Source organism: Nanorana parkeri, unplaced genomic scaffold, assembly GCF_000935625.1.
Source record: "Nanorana parkeri isolate BGI_ZX_2015 unplaced genomic scaffold, ASM93562v1 scaffold67, whole genome shotgun sequence".
NCBI classification, from domain to species: Eukaryota; Metazoa; Chordata; class Amphibia; order Anura; family Dicroglossidae; genus Nanorana; species Nanorana parkeri.
In genome coordinates this window covers 787936-805283 of record NW_017306335.1, presented here as the reverse complement: position 1 = coordinate 805283, position 17348 = coordinate 787936, and the positions used below count along the sequence as shown (strand labels likewise).

Below are 17348 nucleotides of genomic sequence, written 5' to 3'. Positions count from 1 at the left end.
ATGCCGTGTGTCGGGCGGGAGGGGGGTGTCACTGGAGTGTTTTGAGGCCCACACAAGGACAACAGCAGGGTCAGAGTCTTGAAATTGGAGGGATGACAGACGGGGCTCTGTATTGTCTCGAGGGATGACCAGATTTGGGTATGTAGGCCCGAGGGATGTATGTCAGCAGTTGGGTCTATAGTCTCTAAAGGCCTGATGGAAAACAGCAGCAGGGCTGTAGAGTCTAGAGACCTAGGGGATTGCAGCAGTGGAGGTCTTGAGTGTTGAGGTCTGAGAAAGGGCAGCTGTGGAGGTTTGTAGTGTCTGAAGGCCTGAGGGATGACCGCAGTGGAGGTTTGCAGTGTCTGGAGGCCTTAGGGATGACCGCAGTGGAGGTCTGGAGTGTCTAGAGGTCTGATTGAAAAGGTGCACCTTGGACAATTGGTCAGTAATGTGTTTGTGGTACAGGATGTGGCAAGATAAGTCTATCAGTTTAAAATGTGGTCAACTTGGTATGTCAAATGTGGCATGTCAGAGGAGTGTAAGGTGTGTGTGCGGACATATTGTAATTAATGGTTTGTGGAATATGTAGGTAAGGGTCTGGCAGTGGCAGTAACCCTTGCATTGGATCTTTGGTATGGGCAGTGACAAGAGTGGAGCATTATATGAGGGGTAGCCACGCTGACATGAATGCGTGTGGACTAGTTGGATGCTAAAAGATTGAGGTCTGTGGCATGTTGATCTCTACAGGGGCAAGGTCTGTAGTTGCTGTGATTTGTCACGTTTGTGATATCCATACAGCAGATTATTATGTAGTGTGGGCAGTGTTCACAGTGTGATCATTGTTGTGGGCAGAATCAAGTGAGAAGACTATTGAGAAAGTTCAGGCATGAGCAATACCTAATGACTAGTCAGTAACAGAAATGATGATTGTTGTGCAAGTGATCAGTGACAGGAATGTGGTTATGCGGGGTTGGTGGTGGATGGACACTGATAGTAGTGCAGTCTAATCTAGAATGAAGCTGGGTCTGTGGTGTGGAGCATTGAGTGTGATTGCCAGGTGTGACACTACATGTGTTGGACACATGTAGAATTCAGGAGAGCCAGCCTGTCAGTGCAATTCAGGAGCCACCTCTATTGACAACAATTGGGGAAAGCCTCAAACTTTAGACAGCTGTAATTTTTAAGGAGCATTGGCTTGCTCCTGGGATTTGTCCAGCCTTGCTGTTGAGGCACCTGACAGAAGTATTTTGTGTGTTTGTGGAGAAGTGCTTTTTTTTTTATGACGGTTGTGACAATTTATGCTCAGCAGTAACTTATGTGAGGTGTGAACACATGGACAGAGACAGGAGCATCATATCATGTGGATAGTTAGAGGTTTGGGTGGCAGTGGTCACAGGACCATGTCTGTTCAGTTGAGTACAGCGATTACAAAGATGTTAGTGTTTTGCAGGTAGCATGTCACATGAGTGTGATGTATTTTCTGGTTTCTGGAAATGTAGGAAACAGCACAAGCCCATGGCCTCTGGTTTGGCAAGTTCTGATGGCACATCGATCAGTCCCTAGTCTGTTTGGATGTCTTAAGTGACAGCATTGAGATCAGTAATTTTTTTACTTTTTATTGTTGAGACCATATTAGAGGTGTCCTAGGATCCTTCCACAGGAAAAAGTAAAGACCTGTAATATCTGGACAAACCTAAATGGGCAGTATTGGTAATGTATTTATGTAACTAGTCAATGTCATGAGGGTCTGGAAGGGCTCAATCACACTAGCACCCCAGGGTTTAGCTTTTCTAAACACTGGAGAAGTTATCTGGGAAATATAAACAAGTTTTATGCTTCCCAGGTCACTTTTCCTGCGTTTAGATACTTCAAGCTGCGTTTACATGTGTTTTTAGTTTCATTTAAAGCTTCTAATTGAATCCTGGACACAGAACTCTGTTTTTCTGAATGCAGGTAAACAAAGTGTGAACGGTACCATTAATAATCAATTACATGCATTTATATGCGTTTAGAAATGTGCTCTAAACACATATAAACACAGTTTGACACTGCTTTGAATAAGGCCTAAAGGTGGAATTCAGCTTCTGAACAATGCAAGTGTGAATGTTATTTTTGCACTTGTGGAGGCTCTTCATTCCTGGACTCAAAGAAGAACTCTGGGGGAATTTTTTTTATCAACCCTTGCATTGGGGCTACCCCTGGACTGCAATGGTTAACTGCTCGTTTGTTTCCAGGTGCCAACAGAAAAAGTTCTACTAGCCCGATCATTCCATGCAAGCTTGTTCTTAAGGTGCCCATAAACCTTACGATTATCGGGCGATTTTCGTATGCGATCGACTTTTCGTCCGATAATCGTATATGTGCGTAGCAGTGCCCGACCGACATTACTGTACAATCGTACGACTTTTGACGGTCAAGCATGTTTGAAAACTTTGCTAGATCGTACGATTGTTGTAAGGTTGCTGGCGTTTCCGTCCGTCAAAAGTTGTACGATCTACACTGTGCTTGCGCTAACGAAAATACGGCAAATCAATTACCGCATTTCGTCCAGGTGCTTTTCGTTAATTACGGCTAAATTAATCTTGCGATCATCGGGGCAGGATGGGGCTGTCGTATGAAAATCCTACGACTGTTCGATCGTCGGACGAAAAGTTTAGTCCGATAATCGTAAGGTTTATGGGCACCTTTAGGCTTTGTCCCTGGAGCCATTCTCTCCTTCCTCTGCAGTGGTCTAAGAATCCTTGTGTTATTACGCTGTATGCAAGTGTGTAGACATGAGGGCACTGAGGAAAATTCCATCTGAGGGTGCTGCAACAGTTAATAACTTTTCTATGGAGTTCTTTAAAACCTGGTAGCTAATGGATTGCTTGAAAACTCAGACTCTGCTTATAATGAATGGCTTGGCCTGAATGTATGATGGTCACAGGACAGCTGCTCACTTTTGGCTGGTTGGGTTCTGGTTAATGTTATGGCAATGATCCATAGTGTCTAAAGTGGATGGGGAATAGCTTTTGTTAGAGATGTCACACCTGGATTTAAAAAGTGACTGTCACAGTCATATAGTTCAAAAGAGCGTACGCACCTTGGGGCATTACTGTCTTTTGAAGTGTGTCACAAATTATTCTGTCATTTGCCATTGTTCCAACAACTTTTTTTTTTTTTTTATCCCAGAATAACACATTAGACCTTCCTTACAAAAGTATCTGACGAAAGTCATACGCTAATGAGTTGCTAGAGTTAACAGTTCTTTAATTCTCTAGCCCACGTTGACATTGTAAAATGTACAAGGCATTTGGTTGGTTTTGGCACTCCAGTTCTGTTTTTAGACACGAGTACCATATGACTGTGTTGGATTACTGGAAAACTCCAGGCAAAAGGCTTAATTAATGTTTAAATACACATATTTGCTGCTTTTCCTGCCAAAAGATTTGTAATTCTATTTAGCATTTATTACACACATTTGCTAGTCTGGGTGATCACTCTTCTGCTGTTTGATTTTCCAGTACTGTTTTCTGTGTCATTGTTACTGCTACCTAGTCAGCTCATGCTCCCTTGACACAAGAAATTATTCTGATTCACCGTCCAATGAGAATGCTGCAGCAGAAGTGACTTGGTTACAATAAACTCGGCAGTTCAAACTTAAAAATGCATTCAAGTAGCTTAACTATTAAAGGAGAACTATGAGGTGAGTGCTTTTCACTCACCTCATAGTTCTAGCCGACCTGTGACAATGAGACTGTCACAGGTCGGCTCAGTAGATCGGGAGGTGAGTGAACATGTACCGGCGTATGCTCACCTATTGATCCTGTCACTGCTCTCTGCCGTGACAGGGGAGGGGCTGGATTCCCCCCTCCCCGATCCGCCAGCCCTGACTGGCGGAACAGACGCGGGAAGGGGGTGGGTACAGCTGGCTCTGCCTTTAGATAGGCAGAGCCAGCTGTCAGTCACGCAGCTGGGCGGATCCCGGCACAATTGTCAGGATCCGCTTCAGCTGCGGCGTCTTAGTATGCTCGCGGTATAATGAACCTAGGGTGACGAGAGGACGCTAGTTTTTGTCCTCCCGTTACCCTAAGGAGAATTATGGGGAAAAGCCTTAATCCCATAGTTCTCCTTTAACAATACTGTATCTTATTTGTGCATCACTCAGCTGTAGGTCCTCAAATCATCTCTGAATTGGTGCTGACACTGTCCTGGAGGGTGGCTACTTTTGTTCCCCATGGTCCCTGTATGTGTTGTAAAGTAGCCACTGCTCCAAGCTCACTCCCATGAAGGACTACAATCTCACATTTAGTTTACTAATTTGCATTGAGATGAGGAATGCTCCAATACTATTATTGGTATCCGAGCCGATAGAGTATTTGGGCGATTTACTTGTACTCTCCCAAATGCTCCCCAAACTTATCCCGATACTGGAACTTCCATTATCAAGAAGGCGGGTGGTGGTCATTACAAGCTGCCCGGGTTCCTGATTGGTTGGGAAGGTGGCTCCATGCTCCCTAGTCACCAGGGAGCATGAAGCTGGCTTCCCAGCCAATCAGGAAGCTGGGGGCGGGTAATGCTCCCTCGTCACTTGTGATGAGGGAGCATGGAGCCGGCTCCCGGGCCAATCAGAAAGTTGGGCGATGTGTAATGACTCGCCGCCTGGCTTCCTGATTGGTCGGGAAGCTGGCTAATCAGGAAGCTAGGTGGGCAGTCATTACCCGCCCCCTGGCTTCCCGATTAGCCAGAAAGCCAACTCTATGCTTCTTTTTCACCTGGTGAAGAGGGAGCATGGAGACGGTTTCCTGGCTAATCAGGAAGCTGGGTGGAGAAACATTACACACGGCCCGGCTTTTTTAACCCTTTCGCTGCCAAGGACGTATGGCATACGGACCTACAAAAGTGCTTCCAGCTGGCCAGGTCAGTATGCCATACGGACCTGGCATTTACAGTTCTACTATAAGCTTATAGTAGAACTGTAAATGCCAGGTCCGTATGGCATACTGACCTGGCCAGCTGGAAGCACTTTTGTAGGTCCGTATGCCATACGTCCTTGGCAGCGAAAGGGTTAAAAAAGCCGGGCCGTGTGTAATGTTTCTCCACCCAGCTTCCTGATTAGCCAGGAAACCGTCTCCATGCTCCCTCTTCACCAGGTGAAAAAGAAGCATAGAGTTGGCTTTCTGGCTAATCGGGAAGCCAGGGGGCGGGTAATGACTGCCCACCTAGCTTCCTGATTAGCCAGGAAACCGTCTCCATGCTCCCTCTTCACCAGGTGAAAAAGAAGCATAGAGTTGGCTTTCTGGCTAATCGGGAAGCCAGGGGGCGGGTAATGACTGCCCACCTAGCTTCCTGATTAGCCAGGAAACCGTCTCCATGCTCCCTCTTCACCAGGTGAAAAAGAAGCATAGAGTTGGCTTTCTGGCTAATCGGGAAGCCAGGGGGCGGGTAATGACTGCCCACCTAGCTTCCTGATTAGCCAGGAAACCGTCTCCATGCTCCCTCTTCACCAGGTGAAAAAGAAGCATAGAGTTGGCTTTCTGGCTAATCGGGAAGCCAGGGGGCGGGTAATGACTGCCCACCTAGCTTCCTGATTAGCCAGGAAACCGTCTCCATGCTCCCTCTTCACCAGGTGAAAAAGAAGCATAGAGTTGGCTTTCTGGCTAATCGGGAAGCCAGGGGGCGGGTAATGACTGCCCACCTAGCTTCCTGATTAGCCAGGAAACCGTCTCCATGCTCCCTCTTCACCAGGTGAAAAAGAAGCATAGAGTTGGCTTTCTGGCTAATCGGGAAGCCAGGGGGCGGGTAATGACTGCCCACCTAGCTTCCTGATTAGCCAGGAAACCGTCTCCATGCTCCCTCTTCACCAGGTGAAAAAGAAGCATAGAGTTGGCTTTCTGGCTAATCGGGAAGCCAGGGGGCGGGTAATGACTGCCCACCTAGCTTCCTGATTAGCCAGGAAACCGTCTCCATGCTCCCTCTTCACCAGGTGAAAAAGAAGCATAGAGTTGGCTTTCTGGCTAATCGGGAAGCCAGGGGGCGGGTAATGACTGCCCACCTAGCTTCCTGATTAGCCAGGAAACCGTCTCCATGCTCCCTCTTCACCAGGTGAAGAGGGAGCATGGAGACGGTTTCCTGGCTAATCAGGAAGCTGGGTGGAGAAACATTACACACGGCCCGGCTTTTTTAACCCTTTCGCTGCCAAGGACGTATGGCATACGGACCTACAAAAGTGCTTCCAGCTGGCCAGGTCAGTATGCCATACGGACCTGGCATTTACAGTTCTACTATAAGCTTATAGTAGAACTGTAAATGCCAGGTCCGTATGGCATACTGACCTGGCCAGCTGGAAGCACTTTTGTAGGTCCGTATGCCATACGTCCTTGGCAGCGAAAGGGTTAATGGGACTTCCAGTAAAAAAAAATATTGGTACTCAATATTGATAGCGATGTCTCCGCCCACACACCGCTCTGCCGGACTGTGATAGGCGGCTGAGCGGTGTGGGAGGAGAGATGCCGCAGCTCGCAGCGCTCTCGTCCTGACTCCTGCAGCGCTCGGCGGCTGTCACTTTCTTTTCTCCCCGCTGGAACAGCGCCCAGCGGGGAGAAAAGAAACCAGGGATGACCCGATGTATCGGCCGAAACATGGCTCTTTCGGCATTTAGCCAAAAGTGCCATTTTCGGCCGATATGTTTCGGCAGCCGATATATCGGTGCATCCCTAATAAATCCCATTGTATTCAATCGTCTTGTTCCCACCTTGGCATATTTCCGCCCATCCCTAACGCTCGTTTCCATTGGGATACAGCCAAGGAGCCTTCGGAAATGCGCGTTTGTCGCGCAACTTTTTTACCGCAAATCGCGTGTGAACGAGACCTTATATTTAACTCCTGAGTTTGTCACTAAGTCTTGCAGTGCGGGGGAAGAGGCTTTAAAAGCAGAGTTGTTGAGCAAGGAAGATGAACATCTGAAAACCAATAACTAAATCTGGTAGATAAAACAATAAAACAAATATGGATTTTAACTGATTATTCAGCTTTTTGCCTAGTTTTACTTTGACACTCCTGCTAGGACCTGGCTAAACGAGGTGGTTGCCCACCTGGTTTTCTTGGTATTGTTGTAACTGGTTTACAGAATAATGCAGCGTTTGGTTATTAGTATTTGTATTTTAGTGAGTGCCTCTTATAGTTAGAGGTCATTGCGCTTTGAGCTACTTAGGGTGCTTTTAAAGTATTTGTAAAGCATATACATCATAGAATGACCATTCATTGAATACACGTGAAGAGCACTTGAGAGGATTAAGTACCATATGCTAAGTATACAGCTCGCAGTATACTGAGATGCTGAAGCGGATCCCGACAATTATGTCTGGATCCGCCCAGCTGCGTGAGTGACAGCTGGCTCTGCCTATCTAGAGGCAGAGCCAGCTGTACCCGTCCCCTCCCCCGTCTGTTCCGCCAGTCAGCACTGGAGGATCGGAGCGGGGAGGAGGAGGGAATCCAGCCACTCCCCTGTCAGGGCAGAGAGCTGTGACAGGATCGAGAAGTGAGCGAACGCCGGTATGTGTTCGCTCACTTCCCGATCTACAGAGCCGACCTGTGACCGTCTCATTGTCACAGGTCGGCTAGAACTATGAGGTGAGTGAAAAGCACTCGCCTCATGGTTGTCCTTTAAACCATTGATCAGTTTTTTATACTGGAGGCTGAACTGTGGGGAAAAATTCAAAGCTACCTTTGCAGTGGGGTCCCAGTTGTTTTTGTCTAGGGGAGCAATAAAAATGGTAAATTACCTTCGTCATTTTCTGAGCTGGTAACTCGGTTGCTGGTGGGCCCTTAGCATCCCCCCTTACAATGCAGTGCTCCTGATCCTGCGTTGTATGTGATAACTTCTAGGTACCTGTGGCAGACCAGGTACTGAAGAGAAGCAGCTTTGGAGGAAACAGTTCAATGGAGAAGAGGAAGCCTGCGGTAGTGAGGTCTAAGTACAGCTGCTTTTTAATGGTACTCTAGACAAGAACAAGCTCTGTGGCTACTGTAATGTTATTGAATTGAGTTCGGCTTTAAAACTTCTTGGGGATGAAATTCTTGGCAACAGCAGGATCGCTGAAAGACTGCTTTACCTATTTCTATGGAGTTTCTCCTTTGCTAGCCAGACCAGTGATATGTTGCTCTCCTGATGTCCGCCCCTCGCTAGCAAGGGGGTAGGAAGCAATGCCATAGAGGAAAGTGAAGACTGTCCTGGGTGATTCTGCTGCTGGTGATGATGTCTGCATACACAGCATTTTCTTAGATTATATGTGTAGTGTAAAATATGTAAGAGCATGTGTTCTACTGCTGTAATTAAAGTTTCCTGCTGTTGAGAGTGCAGTATTCCCTTGATGTACCAGATGAAAAGAGATGAACTGGCACTTGGACGCAGCAGAGGATCGTTGAACGCAGAGCCACCAGTGCATGTTTTCTTGTGTAAGATGCAGTGTATGTTTACTGCCTTTTTTATATGCTAGGGCTTGTGCTGGAGCCACAAGGTATTTGGTTTTTGTAGGCCATTAGGTCTTTGTCATTAGTTCTTTATACATTCACGCTTGGGTTTGCCTAGTAGAGAATCTCCCCTCCTGGACTATTGTATTCTGACAGCCGGCACCCACAACTGTCAGAATACCAGAACAGCGACTGCAGCTGATTGGCTATTGTTACTGTTTGGCTGACAATTTTTGCCTCGACTTTGACTAAAGTCGGTTTGAAAAATCAATTTGTTGAACTGAGCGGTGCCGACAGTGACAACTACAGCCTGAATTTCAGCCGAATCAGCAGGACTTGGCTAAAATTCAGTCGGTGTATGGCCAGCAGTAGAGTGTATACTTAAGTGTCAGTTGATAACCTAGAGAAATACAGCACTAAACATTTCCACACAGCGTTTATTATACTGAAACTCGGCCCTTGACGTTTCCTGTGACTAATTTCTTCACCGTTCTTAATGTGGTAGATTCCTGCCCACAAGTATCTGCATTCGTTACTTGCTTCGATACTACTTGCCATAGTTTTGGCTGCAGTAATTATAGCGGAGGCTAGTTATGTTAATTGCAGATTATGCTTGCGGCGCATATTAGGCATTTTCTAAAATAAATCACACCTCATGGTAGGCAGTTCATTTTTCAAACTTTGTGTCTAAATTCTTCATTGCTGTAAATGTTGGGAAATGCTTCTGGGTGAAGTTTACAATCTCAATGAGAGTCCTAATGTCATTGAATCATCAAGTTAGGCAAGTTGTCTACATTTGTGTACTTGAAGCAAAAGTCCCTTTTTACCGCTTTAGTTGATGGATTGGATAGCTTGTTTCCTTTATCCTTTTGTGTGTGAAGGTTTTTTTTTTTTTTTTATTTCTAACTTGGTTTGCATTCTTTATGTTGGGAAAAAAAACCCGCTTACCTCATTGGCAGTGTTCCAGTTTCTTTAGCAGTTTGCTTAACCTATTCACTGCTAGAGATTTGCAGGGCATTGTCCTTGTTTGACATACTTTCCATTTGTTAAAACCTGGATTTATCAACCTTGAATTGGCAAGCCCCAAATGTAGGTTACATATTTATTGTCTGACTGTAAAAACAAACAAAAAGTAATACATCACTGAAATACATGCATGGTTTCCTGTGTTCTTGCTTCTTTAAAAATGTTGCACGTGTAGAAAAACTGTTGATCCTGCCCGAAATTCAGGGAGCTTCTACCTTCTGGTACTTCTGCTGCATATAAATCCCAAGCAATGTTGTCAGCCTTTTGTACTTGTAGTGATTTTGAAGAGACAAAGTATAGGGGAACATGTTTTGCAGAGATGATTCTAAATGACTTTTTGCCCAGTCAATACACTTTAAAAAAAATATTCAGCGTTTACCAGAAACGATATAAATATCGGTTTTGCATGGACTGACCCTTAAACATCCACGTACAAAGTGTGTGCTGTGACTTATACCAAAAAACTGAAATTGGCTCACACGAGGTCCCATGTACAGCCTGAGCCTTGGATCTTCAGATCCCCAAAGAGACCTAATGCAGCTAATTACATCAGTACTGTTTTCTTAGAAACCCTTTTTAGGTCAGTTCAGGAAAGCCATCTCAGTAGTTTACCAAAGCAAGTAAATGAACAGTCTTCCCAGCTGATTTTAATTTTGGGGGTGCACGGTTAGGCAATATTGGAGGGCCTACAGATGTTCGACGTTATAGCTTGATCAAGTGAATGCTCTTGGGCACCAAGAAGTATTAAAGTGACACTAAACTCAGGAGTTACAGCTTAAAAATACATTCGTCCCATAACAAAAATATATCATATTGGTGTATCACTCGGCTGTAGAGCCTCAAATCATCTCTGAAGTGGTGCTGACATTGTCCTTCCTTCTCAAAGGGGGCTACTATTGTTCCCCATGGTCCCTGTGTGTTGTAATGTAGCCACCGCTCCAAGCTCCTTACAATCTAATACAAATCCTCCTCTGATAGATTACAATCTGAATATGAATTAGTAAACTAAATGTGAGATTGTAGTCCATCATGGGAGCGAGCTTGGAGCGGTGACTACTTTACAACACACAGAGGGACCATGGGGAACAAAAGTAGCCACCCTCCAGAAGGAAGGACAGTGTCGGCACCAATTCAGAGATGATTTGAGGATCCACAGCCGAGTGATACATAAATAAGAATTTTTTTTGTTAATAGTTAGGGTACTTGAATCGTAACCGCTGGCATTTGCTTTACTGACCTGACTAATGTAAACTGAAATTGATTGGTTTTTGTCATTGTGTCAGTTGGGTTTAATGGGACATTTGTGATTTTGTAATTGAGAGGAAAGAAATAGTTTACAGAATGTGGGCAGTCTGGAAAAGGCAAAGGTGATTTCTATAACCTACCGTGCCTTCTAGAAAGAAGATATTGTGTGTGTGTGTATGTATGTGTGTGTATATATGTATATGTGTAGGATCAGTTTGATTGGCAACCTAATATGTAATTCACTGCAAAGATACCCTGTATGCTTTTAGAAAGAGACTCCTGATTTTCTTAATGCTTGTAAGTCTCCTAAAGCAAGAGTGGACACATTATTATAGAATTCAGGAGCCAGCAGGATTTTTCTTCTGTCAAATTCAAGGCGCACTGACGACTGGGCTCCTGGGATTTGTCCAGCCCTATGTAAAAGTGATGGTCTCGGCATTAAAAATAATTTACAAGCCCCCCCCCTTCATTATTTTATATGCAGCAAATTATGTTTATTTTACTAGGGTATGGTCTGATGCAGAGTAATCTTGCCTTGATCCATAGTCCCCCAGCAGCCAGTGGTCTTTTCTGAAATGTGGGAGGGCGGGCATGCCTACGACATCAGTGTAGGACCAGGTGTGGCTGCTGGTCCTGCACTGTACGTGATGGTGCTGGTCACGGGGGCGGAAACCAGACTGGTCAGAGGCTGACACGAATAATGGATTTAGGGACTGGTCTTCATAACCTAAAACAGCACTGTCGGACCATATATTAAGATATGTGTTCCTCTGTATTATGACATCCACTAGTAAAGCATTATATTTTGCGGGGGGAGGGGCATTGTTGGATTTATGCTCGACGTTGGGCTTTAATGTGATATTCAAATATTCGCAGATGATATTTATCAATGTGATATTCACAGCTGATAGTCTTAACTGTTTGCTTAATTTTACTGATTGGCTTGGCTATTTATTTCTTGAGTTCATTAACTTGCACCAATATCATTTATCTCTATTCTCCCCAGTCTGCTTGGTAACCGTAGAGTGTGGTGTTGATTGGAGAATGTAAAGTAGAAAATGAGTTTGTCCATCCCCGTTATAAAAAGAATCACACTGTGTTAATGTTCAGAATTGCATTTTCTTCTAATCTCCATATAGGTTAAGAGGGCAGTTACACAAACAGATTTGTTGCTAATTATTTATAACCTTGTGATCTGTAAACTAGATAATGAAGATGATTGGCCCATGCTGCTTTTTTTTCTCCTATGATTGCTTATGCTGTGTGCGTGTTGGGGGGTTATTTTCCTCAACACTCATGGATGGATCAGATTTCATTTCCAAGTATAGATCAAATAGTAGATTGTTTCTTCTGAACTATGGATATCTTTGCCTTTGAGGGGCAGAAGGACAGAATGTGATAAGAAATCTCTGCAATGGAGTAACAAACAGCAATAAAAAAAAATCTGTCAAAAGTTCTAACCGTTTCCATTGACATTTTTTTTTTTTTATTACGTTGATTTATAAAGTGGAATGGATCAACCTAGAAGTTGATTGGCAGCATAGTACCTACCTTGTGTCATTCCTACTGATTGTTTTTGCAACTGCGCTTGTGTAATGCTTCTAAACCTTGCAAGAAAAAGAAGCCTTGCAAATCAATACATAGTTGAATACTATGAGGGGAACCTATCAAAACTGGAGCAGACAGAATCTCGAGCGAACGAACCAATCTGCTTCTGTCTTTCATTTTCAAAGCTGAACTGGACAAACTGAAAATAGAAGCTAATTTGTTGCCATGGGCAACTGCTCCAGATTCTGTCTGCCCACAAATATGGGCATTCTTTCTCATTTTATTATAGTTGGTGGAACCTTGCAAATCAATACGGAGACAGAAAGATGTGGGGGGAATTTAAAGCGACACTGTACTCAGGAGTTACATTTTTAAAACGCATTCAGTGCTTGTTCACACCAATTACGGTGCGTTCCAGATTGGCAGCTGCTGGAACGCACCGCAATCGCTCACAAAACTTCCCCCTGTGTTCTGGGGTGGGAAGGAGCATGGCGGTGCATTTAAGTCAATGGCACTGCAGTCACGCCCCCTGCCTGCAGTGTTACCAGACACGTGGCAAAACATTGCCTGCTTTCCGGTCCACTGCAAACCCAAAAAATAATGCAAGCAGCATTACTTGCATTTGCATTGGACCGGAACGCAGGCAATGTTTTGCCACGTATCTGGTGGCACTGCAGGCAGGGGGCGTGGCTGCAGTGCCATTGACTTAAATGCAGCGCCACGTCCCCTCCCGCCCCAGAACGCAGGGGGAAGTTTTGTGAGCAATTGCGGTGCGTTCCAGCAGCTACCGCTCTGGAGCGCACCGCAATTGGTGTGAACAAGCCCTTAAGTACCTTAACTATTAACATAAATGTATCTTATTTGTGTATCACTCGGCTGTATGTCCTCAAATCATCTCTGAATTGGTGCTGACACTATCCTTCCTTCTGGAGGGTGGCTACTTTTGTTCCTCATGGTCCCTGTGTGTGTTGTAAAGTAGCCACCGCTCCAAGCTCACTCACCGATGTTGCAAGGGTTTGATTGTTCAATTGATCCCATCTCCATTGTGTTTCATGGGCTTAATTATCTTAATCATCAGATTTCCAGCTGGGTTTGTCACTTCTTTATAGAATAGTATGCCCTTGACAATGTAGACCTTTTGAGGCGCATACTCCTTTGCTTTACTTTTCTACACATCCATGCAAGTCACAGACAGATATTGAGGCATGCGTCCTATAAGTATGCAGGGGCGTGGAATTCGTATCGCCCGACGCCCGGGACATGTAGTTCCGGGTGCCGGGCAAGTCGTTTTTTCACTGTTTTAGCCCTGCTACGGACAAGTAGCAGGGCTGGTTTGACGAGCGGCGCTGCGAGCGGGGGGCGTGGACCAGCAAGAGCGGTGCTACGAGCGGGGGGCGTGGACCAGCAAGAGCGGTGCTACGAGCGGGGGGCGTGGATCGCCGAGAGCGTGGCCCAAAGCGTGCAGCGCCGAGGGCGGGGCCGGAGCGCTGAGAGCGGGGGGCGGGACGGGGGCGGGGGTGTGGAGCAGTGACAGGCTCTGTCACCTCCCTCTGTCTCTGGTGGCCGCTGCTCGTTTTGGCTCAGTGCTGTGCTATAACTCCTGTGTTGGAGGTGACAGGGTCAATAAAGAGAACCTGTCACCTCCAAAAGCTATCACTGTGTGATAGCACTACAGTTAAGTTTAAAAAGAAATAGTTTAAAAAGAAATAGTTTAAAAAAAGAATAGTTTAAAAAAATAGTTAAAAAAAGTTATAAATTGTTAAAAATGTAACTAAATAAAAATAATAAAACAAATGAGAAATTTTTACAAAGTAAACAAAAAATGAAAACCAGTCCCGCTGCCCCATCTGCATGTGAATAAACTGCGATTGTGTGCTACCGCTCGGAAAACGCCGCAAACCTGCCTGGCACGACTGGGGTGCCATTAGAAAATAATGGCATTGCCAGCGTGATTGGCGGTGGCACCTGATGGCACTGACCAATGAGAAGCGCTTCTTAGCACTGCTAAACACGGTTTTGGTTAAAATTATTTTTTTTTGTATCAGGACAGGTAGATTCGGCCCCCGCTTTAGTCCTTGGACAAGTAGTTTTTTCCAAAATTTCCACACCCCTGGTATGTGCTTTGTGGATTATTTGGCATATGCTACAGTGAAGTCATAGAACCGTCCCCAGTCAGTGATATAGAATTGTTAGCTGTTGGTCTCCCCTGGTCAAACATTACATCACCCGTTTATCAGTGCAGGGGATGTTTTTTGTGGTGGTAACAGCTGTGGCTTGCGTACAAAGGAAGGTGACCAATACATAAGAGGATCTGGAAGTGCTGAAGGAAGCTGAACGGATGTTAGTTTCCTCATTAGCGCAAGCATCAATAACGCTCAGGAACAATGAATGAAGGACCCAGGCAGTTGTGACTAAGAGACCATTTCCGTCCTATTTAAGTGTACAGTGGCACTGTATTGTTGTGGACTGGCTTCAGGTGTCTACTTAGGTCTGTTACGTGGCATTGAGTCAGTTAGGGGGTGTTTTACCCTTCTATCCTTTCTCTGCATTGATTAGACCCAATTGCCATTTTCTGAAATTCCAAACAGATTAGAAACCTTTGCTTTGTATAGTGTATAATGAATGAATGACTAGTATTTGCAACGAATTGTGTGCATATCTGAGCATTCCTGTGTGGTAATCATAGGCATGCTTTAGTACATGTTCTTGATACATTTCTAGCATTCTTTGGTTACGGAAAGTAGAAGTAGCTATGTTTATAGTTAGAAATATATTGTTTCAAATTGAAAAAGAACTAAAAATAAGCCTGTATCTGCCATACCACAAGAAAATGAAGTAACTATTGCACAGACATCCTGCTTTTCACAAGTCTGTTTTTTTTTTTTAACCCAGCAGCACTGACACCAGCTTTTCTCAGTCAGCAAAGTATACAGTTGTTTTGCTGTCTACTCATGTTCTTTATTGTCAACATATAAAATGTACAATAGATTTTGAAGGGAACACCTTGCCTATGTGTTTAAACAGTCTCCCACAATGCTTACACAAAAACAGTTTGTTTTTGTAGCGGTTTGTTTTAGTCTTATGTCAGACCACCAATCCACAGTTGCCTCATAAATGTGACCCTGAAACACCGCATATTTTTTTTGTGCTCAAATAAAAGCAAATATTGGAATGATCTGTTGTATGCAGGCAGCACTCTTGCTCGCAAGTTGACCACCAATCCTCACGCTGGCTCTAGCTTGCCAGCAACAAGGTCGCTAAAAAGAACAGTCAACTGCTTCTGTGATGGTACTTGTTTGCTGGACCAAATGCTGCAGAATCTCCCAAGTGTGGGTGAAGTGGTGGAGCAAACCTCGCTGGTTTGGCCAGCGGGGGATTGACAACCGAAATTTCTTTAGTGTTGTAGCGATCTTGTCGCTAGTGAATGCAATCGATAATACGAAATCACCTGCACTTAATGGCTTGTCGCTAGTGAATCGCATTGACAAGTTCTCTGGCTGTTGCAAAGCCTTAGTAAGGAGCTGCATGCTAGAAATGTAAAGATCATTTTGGCTAGCTTTAGTGCCTGCCTAGTCTGTGTTAAATGTAGTGATGGAAAAATACCAGTTGTAGCAAACGGCTGTTTGTGAGTAGCACTTCTATTTCTTGTCCTCGGAGATCTATCAGATGATTAATAAATGTGGCATACTCATTGCCTATACTGACGTTAAGACTAGGTTCACACCTAGGCGATACCTCACCGTGCAGTGGGTGCCATTATTTTCTAATGGCACCCCAGTCGTGCCGGGCAGATTGTGCGGTTTCCTGTCGTGTATGGCAAAAAAAAGTACTCGTACCTTTTTTTGCTGCGATTGCCGTGTGGATGTCACCCCATTGAAATCAAAGGGGCCGCATAGCAATCGCTGCCTGCATTTTACAGAACCACGCGTCACGGGTGTCGTTCGGTGTAATGCAGGTGTGAACCTTGCCTCAAGATTTGATGCTGACTCAGTAGTTGTATATGTACTTGCAAAACCTTATACGCTGCTTATAGCACATAAGGCATGCCTTCTTAACTAGGACCTGGACATTTGCATATAGATCAAGTCTGGTTTCTTGCTGCCATTTGGCTAGTAGTGAATGCAAGCTTTTGGGCACTGGGTGTGGCGCTTCTACTGCTTAATACATTTCCAGTGTCTGAGCTTTCATTACTCCTTTGTCTGCAATTGCATGATCCTTTTTTTTTTGCCAGAGAATGAGCTCATATATCCCATGCGGACTCCACAGATGATATGGATAACATTTCATGCTGTCTTACACCAAAGATGTTGCTCCACAGGCCACTGCCAGCCTCTTGTTTCCAGACTTTCACAAGTTATATTTATCCTGCCCTTCCTATTAATTCCTAGAAAGTGATATATTCTTTGTGTATGACTGCTTGGGACCTGCATGGCTGTGATTTGTTAAGTTTAACTGTTTAAACACAAATTCTTCACCGTGCATGGCTGACCTACATTTTTGTTAAGCGTTATGACTTGGTTCTTTGTGTGGGAGCGGTGTACCTACCTGTTACTTTGAAGACTGCCGAAACATATTTTTTAAAAATAAGGTTTACTTCTACTTTAAATTTCGTTTAAGAGTAAAAAAAATAAATGTTAATACGATCACAATTGTGCATTTAGATAGTGAAAGCAATTGAAAGGAAATAACATTTTACCTTTCCATTTATCTTCTCTGTATAAGCCAGGGTTCCTGATAGCAGTTCAATTTATACTTCATTGTGTTCTAAATATTGTATGAGGTAGTTGCTGGTCCTGGTTATTTCCTGTATTTTTATAGTAGAGGATATCAAGGATCCTTCATACCACTCCCTGCACTGTGAAAAAGCTTACAATCTTAATATCTCTACCATAATCCTTCAAGCATACACCAGGGCCAACTTAGACTCCAGATTCATCCATAAATGATACATGTGCCAAACTATGTTCTAAATGTGTGCACATATATGTGTCTGCATTTTTGGAGCTGCTGAGATCTTCCTAAGGTAGGCAAGGTCCAGCCTCCCTCGGAAAGCTCCCCCCCCCCCCCCCCCCGCCCCCCTCTCATCGATAATCATT

At 44.5% G+C, this 17348-nt stretch overlaps 1 protein-coding gene across 1 annotated transcript in view; it reads left to right on the top strand.

Moving 5' to 3' along the window:
* Positions 1-17348, top strand: part of WNK1 (WNK lysine deficient protein kinase 1) — a 150571-nt gene that overhangs the window by 1578 nt on the left and 131645 nt on the right. The gene's annotated exons all lie outside the window — the stretch shown is intronic.